At 35.4% G+C, this 11,641-nt stretch overlaps 1 pseudogene; it reads right to left on the bottom strand.

Moving 5' to 3' along the window:
• Positions 1 to 3,600: 3,600 nt before the first annotated feature.
• Positions 3,601 to 5,777, bottom strand: LOC114048817 (annotated as a pseudogene).
• Positions 5,778 to 11,641: the final 5,864 nt, after the last annotated feature.

Raw genomic sequence — 11,641 nt, 5'->3', positions numbered from 1 at the left:
CCTGAGAAGCTGTATTTACCACTGGTGCTGAATCTCATCCTAGACTATCTTAAAGAGACACAAATAAGAAATGCCTATCACTCACATGAGTTTCAATTCATTAAATTCATTTATTTCAGACTCCTACCTAATTTCCCTGAGACTACTGTAATATCTTCCTAACTGGCCTTAGTCCTGTCTGTCCTTCTTCAAATCTAACCTGTGCACTACTGCCACATAAAGCTGCCAAATGTACAAGTCTAATCACATCATTCTCCTATTCAAAAATTTCCCATAGCTTCCCACTCAGACTGACAGATCTTTCCTTGCAATCTAACTCTTTCCAATTGCCAAGACAGGGTTTCATTTCCAGTGGATTGCTAATGGATGATATTTCCTACCAACAAATAGGTGCCATCTGAGGAAAATAAAGGAGGATCTATAGGAATTGGGAAGCTATGGAGTAAGTGGGGTTAGAATGGGTTTTGAGTTATGTGTTAAGTTCAAGGAGAAAATGAGGCTACATCAGAATTATTGAGAGCGTTTTTGGCCAATCATGAAGGTGGGGCAAACAAGGAGAACACAAAACATTTTACAAGTTGAATTAACTCAGCTTGACTCAAAAGTTAACTGAAGTTACATCTAAAGGATTTTGGTATCTTTTATTTAAAATACTCAATATATAATATAATCCATAATTTGCTATTTTAATCAATAACTTGGACATTTCTTTTGATAAACGGTATAATGAAAAGAGAAATTAATTTTAAGTCAAAGGAACTGGGTTCAAATCCTGACTTACTACCTATGTGACCTTGGACAAGTCAACTACTTGATAGTCAATTTCCTTTCCTATAAATTGAGAGAATTGGAATAATTGTGCTCTAAAGTCACTGCCATCTCTAAATCCATTAAGAGGGCTTTTGGAAGAAAATCTGGACTTCTTGGTCTTCAGTTACAGTCTTTCACAACCTACCTTCACAGTTTCTTATCAAAATACCTCCATCACCCACTCTATACTCCTGGCAAATTAATTTTATTCCTTTTTTATTCTCCATATTCTCAAAGTTCTATGCCTATTTTGCAAGCCACTCAATGTTCTGTGAATGTTCTAGACAACATACCTCCATCTCTACCTGTTGACATTCTATTCATCTTTCAAAGCCTAGCTCAGATACTCGAAGAATATTCATTTGCAAAATGAGGAGGTTTGACTATATGATCTGTATGAAATATGATGACTCTAATCTTCTGTGGGCCTATGAATTCTTCCCTAGTGCCCCATTCCTGTGACCTCTTAAAGCAACTTGCTGGACCTTTCTTATGCATTCATTTCACTCTTATGGATAAGTTACTTGGGTAGATATCTGACCACATCTACTAAATTACAAACCCTTTCAGTGCAAGGAATGATGATATTTATCTCTGTATTTCTTTCAGACTTACTACCTTTCATATAAATAAAGGGGTTTTCTTATTTAATGGAATTGAATTAATAAGGCTAGGATAGTTGTAGAGAATACTAAATGGTGGCTAAGGCCATGGGAAGTAGGGAACAACTAAAAGTTTTGTTTTATTTTGTTTTGTTTTAGCAAGGAATTGACAGGTAATCAGGAAAATGGCAGGCACCCCAGAAAAATTAATTTGATAGTGATGTAAAAGTTGAATGGCATATAATAAGGTCTTAAGACAAAGAGAGCATCAAGGAAGGAAATTTAATAGCTTAAGAGGGAAAAAAATAAGGGATAAAAAAGGAGGAATGGCAGTGAGAAGGAAGTCACAAGACCTGACTTCAAATCCTGACTCTGCTATTCACTACCAATGTGACCATAGGCAAATTATTTAAAATCTGTGGGCCTCAATTGCTTCATCTATAAAATTTGGAGACTGAACTAGAGTCTACCTTGCAGCATTAAATCCTATAATCCTCTAATTGAATGTAAGGAACCATTCTTTTAAACCCAACATGAACACAAATATTTCTTCCTACATGAAGTACTCATTGATTCCCCTAGTTAATCATCATCTTCCCCTTTGGACTTTACACAGTACTTTGTTTTGCCCTTCGCTAATGTACTAGAAATAGCATACACAAAGAGCTGTCCTCAGAGCAAGAAAGATCTGGTTTCAAGTCTTACCTCTGATATACAGTGGCTGTGTGACTCTAAGCAAGTTACTTAACCTCCCAGTGCCCTAAAACCTCCTAAAACTAAAGATTTCAGAGAAACCAGCCTAATTGCATGGTGTTCCTTCCCCTCACTCTGCAATACAGCCAAACTGGCTTTCTCTGCATTCTTTAATCACAATGTTCAACCTTCCTTTCCCATACCTTCACACTATCCATCCACCATGCCCAGAGCAGACTCCTTTCTTAACTTCACCTGACACCATCATCTTCATGGAACCTTTTCTGATTCCCCCAAATGCTAGTGTCCTCCCTCTTAAAGTACATTGTAGCAAATATTTTTGTGTGCATGTGTGTATAAGATGTCTGTTTATGCAGTATATTTTCTCACATGGACTATTTGTCTCTTCCATTAGAATATAAGTAACTAGGGGATTGTTTCATTCTTTGTACTTTTATCCCCAGTGTCTGGCACATTATGGGCACTTAATAAATGCCTGTGGATTGGTGAATTGAGAATCTGCAATGGTAAAAGAGTTTCCTCATCATAAATTCCCCACATCCCTGAAATCATTGGTCTAATCTAAATAAAAATACTTTCCATGAAGTGATTATCTGTTATACTTATCTATATTTGTATCTTATCTCCCTATTCAAAGAATTGTAAATTCTGTAGCTGCATCTCATCAAAATATTATCTCATCTAGTACCTGGCCATGGGGCTATAAATGCAATAGAAATTTAATATATGTTTGCCAAATGTTGGATAAGAGAAATATTCCAAAAGCAATCTCAAGTTTCTCCTTCTGTTGTTGTTGTTGTTGTTTTTGCAGAAACATTTTGATTCCTTTTTATTTAATAAAAAAGTGAACCAAAAATATGAGAGGGCAGTTATGGCACTAGCAGGACTGAATGTAGTCTGAAACAATTATTGGCACCACTTCCTACCATCTGTGCCCCTTTCTTGTCCTTTTTTTCTTACTCTCACTTGTTTCTAGTTCCTTTCTTCTTCAGTGATTATCTCTTTAGACCTGCCAAAGCCAATGATCAATCTATTCATCCTTTCTTCTTAGTACTCAGAGATTAAGAGGTTGCTGATGACCAGTAAGACAGATCCAAAAATAACACAGACAATGTCAGATTCAAGGAGCTTTCCTAATTCCAGAGCCTTTTGTTTGTAAAGATTTTCACTATTTTGGATAGTCTGTTGTGAGTATGATAACACATATCAATGTGTATGTAATTGCTTTCTTGCCATGTCCAGGTGCTGCCAGTAAGCATGAAATGCACTCTTCTTTGTATTAATACTTCTTATTCCATTCATGTGAAAAAAAGAGGTAAAATCAGCTTTGGTCACAATTAATCCGAAATAAAACTAAGAAAAAGTGGTTTCATGAATACATTTAGAAAGAAGGCCTATAAATTTTCCCATTATACTCAATTATGAATGGACATCAGCTATACACATAAGTAAACAGAAATAAAATAGTCACTGGTCAATTGGTATCAAGAATCAGCTGGCCCTGAGTTCTGAACTGGACAGGCAGAAGGGGGATCCTCATGCTATTTTTGAAGCGATCTCCAGAAAATATTTTGGTAATAGAAGAAACTTCTTTTTGTTGCTCTTTCCACTTCAGCATATTTTCTATCAGTTCCTCTGTCTCTCCCACCAAGACACTAATTTTTGTCAAAGCCCTATTCATATTTTTCACACTACAGTCTAAACAAGGAATGTTTCTTATGGCTTCAATATGGGCTCCTAGTTTCTCAATGAAAGTCACTGCCAGCTGGAGTAATTGTATCACCTACCTGTGGTAAATGGCTTCTATAGGCAAGTTCTCCTGGCACTGGGGCTTCATCAGTCAATGTCAGAGGGGCCCTCTGCTCCTTCAGTACAGTCTCCAAGTGCTGATTCATGTTTTTCAGAGTCTCACACTTTTGAGCTAGAAAGAAAGGATGAACAACACCTGTTGTATCCTTTTCTAGTGTTAAAAGGTCAATTTCCAAGGTCTTCTCTGATTTCAGCTTGCATATCTTTAATCTTCTTGATTCTGGAGAAGTTTACAAAAATGGAGCAGGATTCTTACATAAATCTATTATCCCCTGAGCGACAAGCCCTAAAGCTAAGCATTGGCCAACAGCAGCCCCAGAAGATTGGGGAGGTCTCTGGGACCCCAAGAGTTGGCAGCTACTGTGTCTCCCCTAGCCATCTTTAGCGATCTCAGATTTCAACACAGAGTGTTAGGAAAAATAGATGCACAATTAAAAGAAATTCAGAATTGGAAAAGTGCATGGAGAAAAGCGATGAGTTCTGTTTTAGATACACTAAGCTTGAGGGTCCAAAAAGGCAGGTAGATTAAAATGTCTAGTAAACAATTGGAATTACAGGACTAGAAGTTGGGGAAATGTAGGGAGAGGAGAGAAGAAGACCAAGAAAGGACCTTCAGAGAAGGATATGTCTCCTGTCCAAATTTATTTGTATCTGCTCTGCCTAGCACAGGGACTTTCAATAGAAGATGATTAATAAATTTGGAGTTGAAAAGAAATAAACACTATTCTTGTGAGAAGTTTGGCAAAGGAAGGACAGGGAACGACAGCTGGATGAATTAAGAGGGTTGAGGATAATTGTTATGACATAGGGAGGGAACTTTGTAGACAGAGGAAAAGAAATGAGTGAAAAAAGGAAAAACTGAAGATGCAAGAGATGGGCTCATTGATAGGTCACTCACAGGGAGTCACCATTAAAGTTAAAGTTAAAAGTTAAAAGAGCATGGTATCAAAGGCAAAAATGGGCAGATGAACATTTGGGGCTGGGAGGGGTAGAAATGGTATCTCCATTGGCATCCTCTGAAACAAACAAGAGGAAGAAGATGAGGAGAAGATATGGAATACTTTTGAAGTGGAGATGAGGTGTCATGACAGGGGAAGAAGGCAAGGAAGATTAGAGAGGTTTCAGAAGATGGTCACAATCTTTTCAGTAAAGCAAAAGAAGGTCAAACATAAGAGAGAGAAGTTGAGTAACATTTGGTGATTTTCAAGAAAAGATGTAGCACAACTATCATAGGCAAATAGAATTAACAAGAGATGAAGAAGAGCCTAGCAAAGCAGCTATAAGGAACTGATTGAGCTTGATTAATACTAATTATGTAGTGAACCATGTTAAGTAGAGTTTGGTGTCTAGCAATATTAGACAATCATTATGAAAGAAAGCACATCATAGGGGATACCCAGGATGGGGATTTTCATGACAGACAAGGTGAAATATCCAAAGAGCAAGAAATTCTAATGTATATCAGCACTTATTACAGAAATGGTCAGCCCCAAAGTCTGGGCAGTTTAGACCAACAATGAAAATCAAAAGGGGTGAGATGGACTGAGAGGATAAGGAAGGACAGAAATTTCCATCAAGAAAAAGAGGAGATTCAGTAAATGTTGGAGAGTGGAATAAACTGAAGTCATATTTGAATGTGGATTTTGATCCTAACACTTGGATCCCTAATAGAATTCCCAACAGGAAATGAGATCAAGTCCACTTTCCAGGTGTGTACATCCATCTCCGTAATGAAATCTTTTGACTCACCTGTCTTGTGTTCAATTCCTGCTCCCTTCCTCCATTGTATCCTACCCTCAGAGAAGCCAGCCTCCCATTTTTCTGAGCAATGGATAATCCCATCCCTATCATTGTTTATTCATCACTAGATGATAGAGTTCTGGAAAGTTAGTTCTTCCTCTCCATAAATTTTATTCTCATCTCTCCCACCTACCTGTTCTGTCACAGAATCTGAGATGGCAACATCTTCAGGAAAACTAAAAAGCTCTAAAAGCTCAGCTCTGTCTGCTACAAAATTACTAGAAAACTTAAGACCAATACAAAATGCTGCCAGACAAGGAAAGGGAGCTAATGAATGGTATTGAAGAGTAGTGACCAAAGGATGTTGCAGAGCTAAGATTGCCAGCCACACCTCATTTGGCCAAAAGAAATGTCTCCTAGGATTCTAATAGTTTTCCCAGGGTAACCAAGAGGAGATGATACTAATAAAAGGGTTGATAAGTTGATACTGATTAAAAAATACATTTTTTGTTTCTTTAAGTGAAACTATTTCATTTACACCCCCAAAAACCCAGTGTGCTTCACTACACAGTGAGTCAGGGCAAGTGAAAGAAAAAAGTACATATAAACTTCAAGGAAAAAAAGTAATTCTCCAAAGTGAGAGCTAAAGCGGGAACCATCACTTAATTAAAATAAAGTAGTATTTAGAGCAGAAGATGTGAAAACTAATTTTTTAAAAAAGAAGTTTGTTTAAGATAGTAATGCAAGGAACAGAAAAATCAATGATTCCTCTAAGAATGTCTTATCATGAAACAATGAGAATCGATCTAAAAACAATGATCTTTCAAATCAAGGACACTCAAAGAACAAGGATTCCTTTAATAAACATTCAACTTTTGAGTGTAGAAATTGATATAAATATAGATTCATTAAATCATAAATCAACAAATTCATTAAAGCATTGTTTATGGTACTTTATTATGCCATGTAGGCCTGTTCATAATTTTCATTTTTTTCAATTTATGTACATGTATTCTATGCTTCAAGAGTTAGTCATGGAATGTTGGGTGGACTCCCTGTGTACTCCCTGATGAATATTGATGAAAAAATTTTAAATAAAATGCTAGCAAGAAGATTACAGCTCTATATGATAAAGATCATACACTATGACCAGGGGGGATTTATACCAGGAATGCAGGGCTAATTCAATATTGGGAAAACTATCAGCATAATTCACCATTAACAACAAAACAAACAAAAATCATATGATTATCTCAGTAGCTGCGGAAAAATCTTTTGACATAATGCAACACCCATTCCTATTTAAAACACTCGAAAGCATGGGAACGAATGGAGCTTTCCTTAAAGTGATAAGTAGTATCTATTTAAAACTGTCAGCAAGTTTTATTTGTAATAGGGGTAAGCTAGAAGCCTTCCCAGTAAGATCAGGTGTGAAACAAAGATACCCACTGTCACTAATATTATTTAATTTTGTATTGCAAATGCTAGCAGCAGCAATAGGAGAAGAAACAGAAGTTGAATGAATCAGAATGGGCAATGAGTTGATAAAACTATCTCTTTTTGCAATTGATATGATGATATACAGTGCAAAATCCTAGAGATTCAACTCAAAAGTTAGTGGAAACAAAGAATAATTTTAGCAAAGTAGCAGGATATAAAACAAACCCGCATAAATCAACATTTCTATGTATCACCAACAAAATCCTGCAAGAAGAGATAGTAAAAGATACCCCATTTAAAATAACTATAAGAATATAAAATACCTAATAGCATGCCTGCCAATACAAACCAAGGAACTACATGAACATAATTATAAAACTTTTTATATAACTAAAATCAGATATAAAACTTTTTATATAACTAAAATCAGATTTAAATAATTGGAGAAATATTAATTGCTCATGGGTGGGCAGAGCCAGCATAAAAAAATGACAATTCTACTTAAACTAATATACTTATTGAATGCCATCCCAATTAAATCACAAAAATATAAATTATTTTTTATTGAGCTAGAAAAAAGATAAAATTCATTTGGAAGAACAAAGGGTCAAGAATATCAAATAAGCTTATGGAAAAAATATAAAGGAAGGAAGTTTAGCAATATCTATCTTAAACTATATTATAAGGCAGCAATTATCAAAACTGTCAGATACTGGCTAAGAAATAGAAAGGCAGCTCAGTGGAAAAGAGTAAACATAGAATACACAGTAGTAAATGATTATAGTAACATTGTGCTTGACAAATGTAAAGATTTAAGCTTTTGGGATAAGAATTCAGTGTTTAGTAAAAAAAATTCTTGGGAAAAATAAAAAAGAGTCTGGCAGAAATTGGTGTAGTAGACTAATATCTTATATCATATACCAAGATGTGGTTAAAATGATACATGACTTAGATGTAAAGGGAGATATCCTAAGAAAATTAGAAGAACATGGAACATATTACCTATCAGACTTACGGTTAAGGGAAGAATTTGTGAATAAAGAAAAGATAGCATTGTGAAATGTAAAATGGATGATTTTGATCACATTAAATTAAAAAGGGTTTGTACAAATAAAACCAAAGTAGTCAGGATTAGAAGGTAAGCAAAAAATTGGGGAGGGGGTATTTTAGCAGTTTCTGAGATAAAGGTTTCATATCTCAAATATATAGAAAACTTTGTCAAATTTATAAGAATATTAGGCATTCCCCAATTGATAAATGGTCAAATGATATGAATAAACAATTTTTCAATGAAGAAATCAAAACTATATATAGCCATATGAAAAAATGCTCTAAATTATAATTGATTAATTAAATTATAACAGCTTTGAAATATCATCTCACACCTATCTGACTGGCTAAAATGATAGATGGGGGAAATGACAAATGTTGCAGGAGATGTGGGAAAACTGAGACACTAATACACTACTGGTGGAACTATGAACTTATCCAACCGTTTTGGACAGCAATCTGAAACTATGCCCAAATAGTTATAAAACTGTGTACACCCTCTGACCCCACAATACCACTATTAGATCTTCTTCCCAAGGTGATCAAGGGGAAAAGAAAATAACCTATATGTTCTAAAATGTTTATAGCAGCTCTCTTTGTGGTGACAAAGAACTGAAAATTGAGGGGCTGCCCATTAATTGGGGAATGGATAAACAAATTGTGGTATATGATTGTGGTGGAATATTACTGTGCTATAAGAAATGATGAGCTGATTTATTAATAGAAAACCATGGAAAGACACATGAAATAATGAAGAGTGAAATGAGCACAGCCAAAAGAACATTGTATACAGTAACAGCAATATTGTTCAAAGAACAACTGTGAATAATTGTTATTCTGGGTATTACAAATACTCAAAGCAACTACAAGGGAACCATGAAGGGACCCACCTCCAGAGAAAGAACTGATAAATAGAAATATGCATAGTATAGTTTTATAGATATATATACATGGGTGTATGTGTATGTGTATGTGTATGTGCATGTGCGCATGTCTGTGTGTGTGTATGTGTGTGGGTGAAATGGTGGCCTTCTCTAGTGGAGGGTGGGAAGGGAGAGAGACAGTTCAGAACTAAAATATAATCAAAAAATTTAAATAAAATAAAAAGAAAGTGGGATTAGATTTACATCTAAGAGAAAGATAGTAAAGTGCCTTGCTAATTTGAAGTACAGAGAGCACTGGACCTGAAGAGAAGATGACCTGGGTTTGAATTCTAGCTCTAACTCTTACTGTCTATATGACCTGTCTAGGCCTAATTTTTCTCTTGTGTAAGATGGGAACAAAGGCTTTGATTTGATGGTCCCTTTCAGCTCTATACCTATCATCCTATGATTCAAATAATTCATGAATCCCTATGAAGCATCAGAGACAATAGTTATGGTTTATCTGGCCTTGCCATTTCCCAAGAGTTTCAGGTACTTCTCTTGACATAACTATTTTGTCATTTCCTGTATTAATGGTGCTTTCTGTTTCTCATTTGATTCCACTTGCATTTTCATTGTGTTGGACTTCTTATGACAAAGATAGATGACCAGAAATTTTTCACATCCTCCTTTTTTGGGAATTCTGTCTTGTCTCTGGTGTCTTTAATTCTCAAGTTTCTATACTTAAACCTGATTGATGTTGAATTGTTTATTTTGTTCTCTGCACTGTTTTAGCTTCTTGTATCACTGTAACATTTTAACTTTTGCTTTCAGTTACTGGTTAAGAGAATCTCAAATTCAGGTATCCTTTTCTTTTCTGGATTCCTTTCCACATGTTTCTTTGTTTTTGCCTTTAGCTAAGCAGTATAGTATTCAAGTTTTCTGCTGTGTTTACCACCAAATATTGACAAGATCTTCCAAAGAATTTCCATTTTTCTTCAAAAGCTCTCAAGTCAATTCTCTCATTATTATTGTTACTATGTGGCTTTTGGATTTGATTGGACTAGCAGTATCTTGAAAATATGATTCAATGCTATGAAACATCCACAATCTTGTTGATGTGAGTCCTTCTTTCACTTGCCAGTCACAACCTCCCTTTGACTCCCAGGTCTCAAAAGAATAACATCATGGATTTTTTGTGCAGTCTTTTTTTAATCACAATCAGATGGCCATCATTTTGGAAATGAGTCTTCTTTCATTTAATATAAGTCCCAGATAACAGACACATTATCTATTACCAAATACTTTTCAGTGATCCTTGACTTGGCGCCATAGAATATTTCATTAACATGTTTCTCTTGGCATATTCACCATCCCAATCTCCAACTCTACAAAAGTCACACTGTCTACTTTCTCTGTTCTTGATCCCATGTCAAAATCAAGAGTAGTATCTTCCCTCCAAAGTTTGCTCCTTATTCTGAGTTTGACATTTCTAATATTAACACTCTTTCCTTCAACACATTTGTGTGATGAAAACCTGAATAATCTTTGATACTTCCCAGTCCATTGTCCCCAAAATAAAAGCAGCCACCAAGTTCTGGTTTCAACTCTGTAATATCTCTCATATTTTGTCCCTGCCTCTATATTCCCTCTACTATAAATAGAGTTTAAGATCCTATTTCTTCTCCACTTATTTCTCTTCCATTATTACAATGAGCTTCTAGATTATATTTCTATCTCTAGTGTCCTCACACTGCAGTTTGATTAGTCTCCCTAAGGTTTATGTTACTTCTCTCCTCAACAATGGCAAATAAAGTTCAAACTCATTAGTATGGCAAGCAAGACCCACTCACAATTTTATACCAACATGCCTTTCTAGTTTTATATCCTACAGCTCCCATTCATATTCTAGCCAACCTGTAATGTCTTCCCATTTCCCCACATTTAATCCTTCTATTCTAACCTCCCTACTTTGACTCAGTTTCCTATTCCTTCAATCCTGTCTACACACATTCTGTCCATGCTTCAAGGTTCCATGAAGACTTCCTTGATTTGTGATCTCTCTACTATCTGTACTACTCATGTGGCATGTAATCATACACTGCCTTGTAACATTTCTTATATTTTTGCTATGTATTTTCATTTAACATTTATATTATTATTTTATTTTCAATGATTGCATCTTCTCCCTCCTCAACCAGAATGGTAGCATACTGAAATAGAGAGAGCAATAAATTTGGAGTAAGATGATTTTGAAGATCTTGGGTCAATTCCTGCTTCTACCACTTACTCCCCATTTGACCAATGGCAAGTCATTTCACCTCTCAGAGCCTCAGTTTCCTCATCTATAAAATGAAGGATTTGGACAATACACTCATTTAAGGACCATTCCAGCTCAAAGAAATTAAGTCATATAACTTCATTGATTCTGTCTCAATATTAGATACGTATATCAAGTGGGAATCAAGGCCACTATTATGACAGAGATTTACAAAGAGGCAAAGGCAACATTTAGTGAAGATAGTGGACACTGATAATATGCTAGAAGTACTATTTTACTCAAACATAACATTTGTTATCTTTTTTACTTGCATTACTGAGATAAATGAAAAC

Source organism: Vombatus ursinus, unplaced genomic scaffold (genome assembly GCF_900497805.2).
Source record: "Vombatus ursinus unplaced genomic scaffold, bare-nosed wombat genome assembly UNPS02014794.1, whole genome shotgun sequence".
NCBI classification, from domain to species: Eukaryota; Metazoa; Chordata; class Mammalia; order Diprotodontia; family Vombatidae; genus Vombatus; species Vombatus ursinus.
Note: the sequence above shows the minus strand (reverse complement) of the source record. Positions and strands in the feature narration are given on the sequence as shown.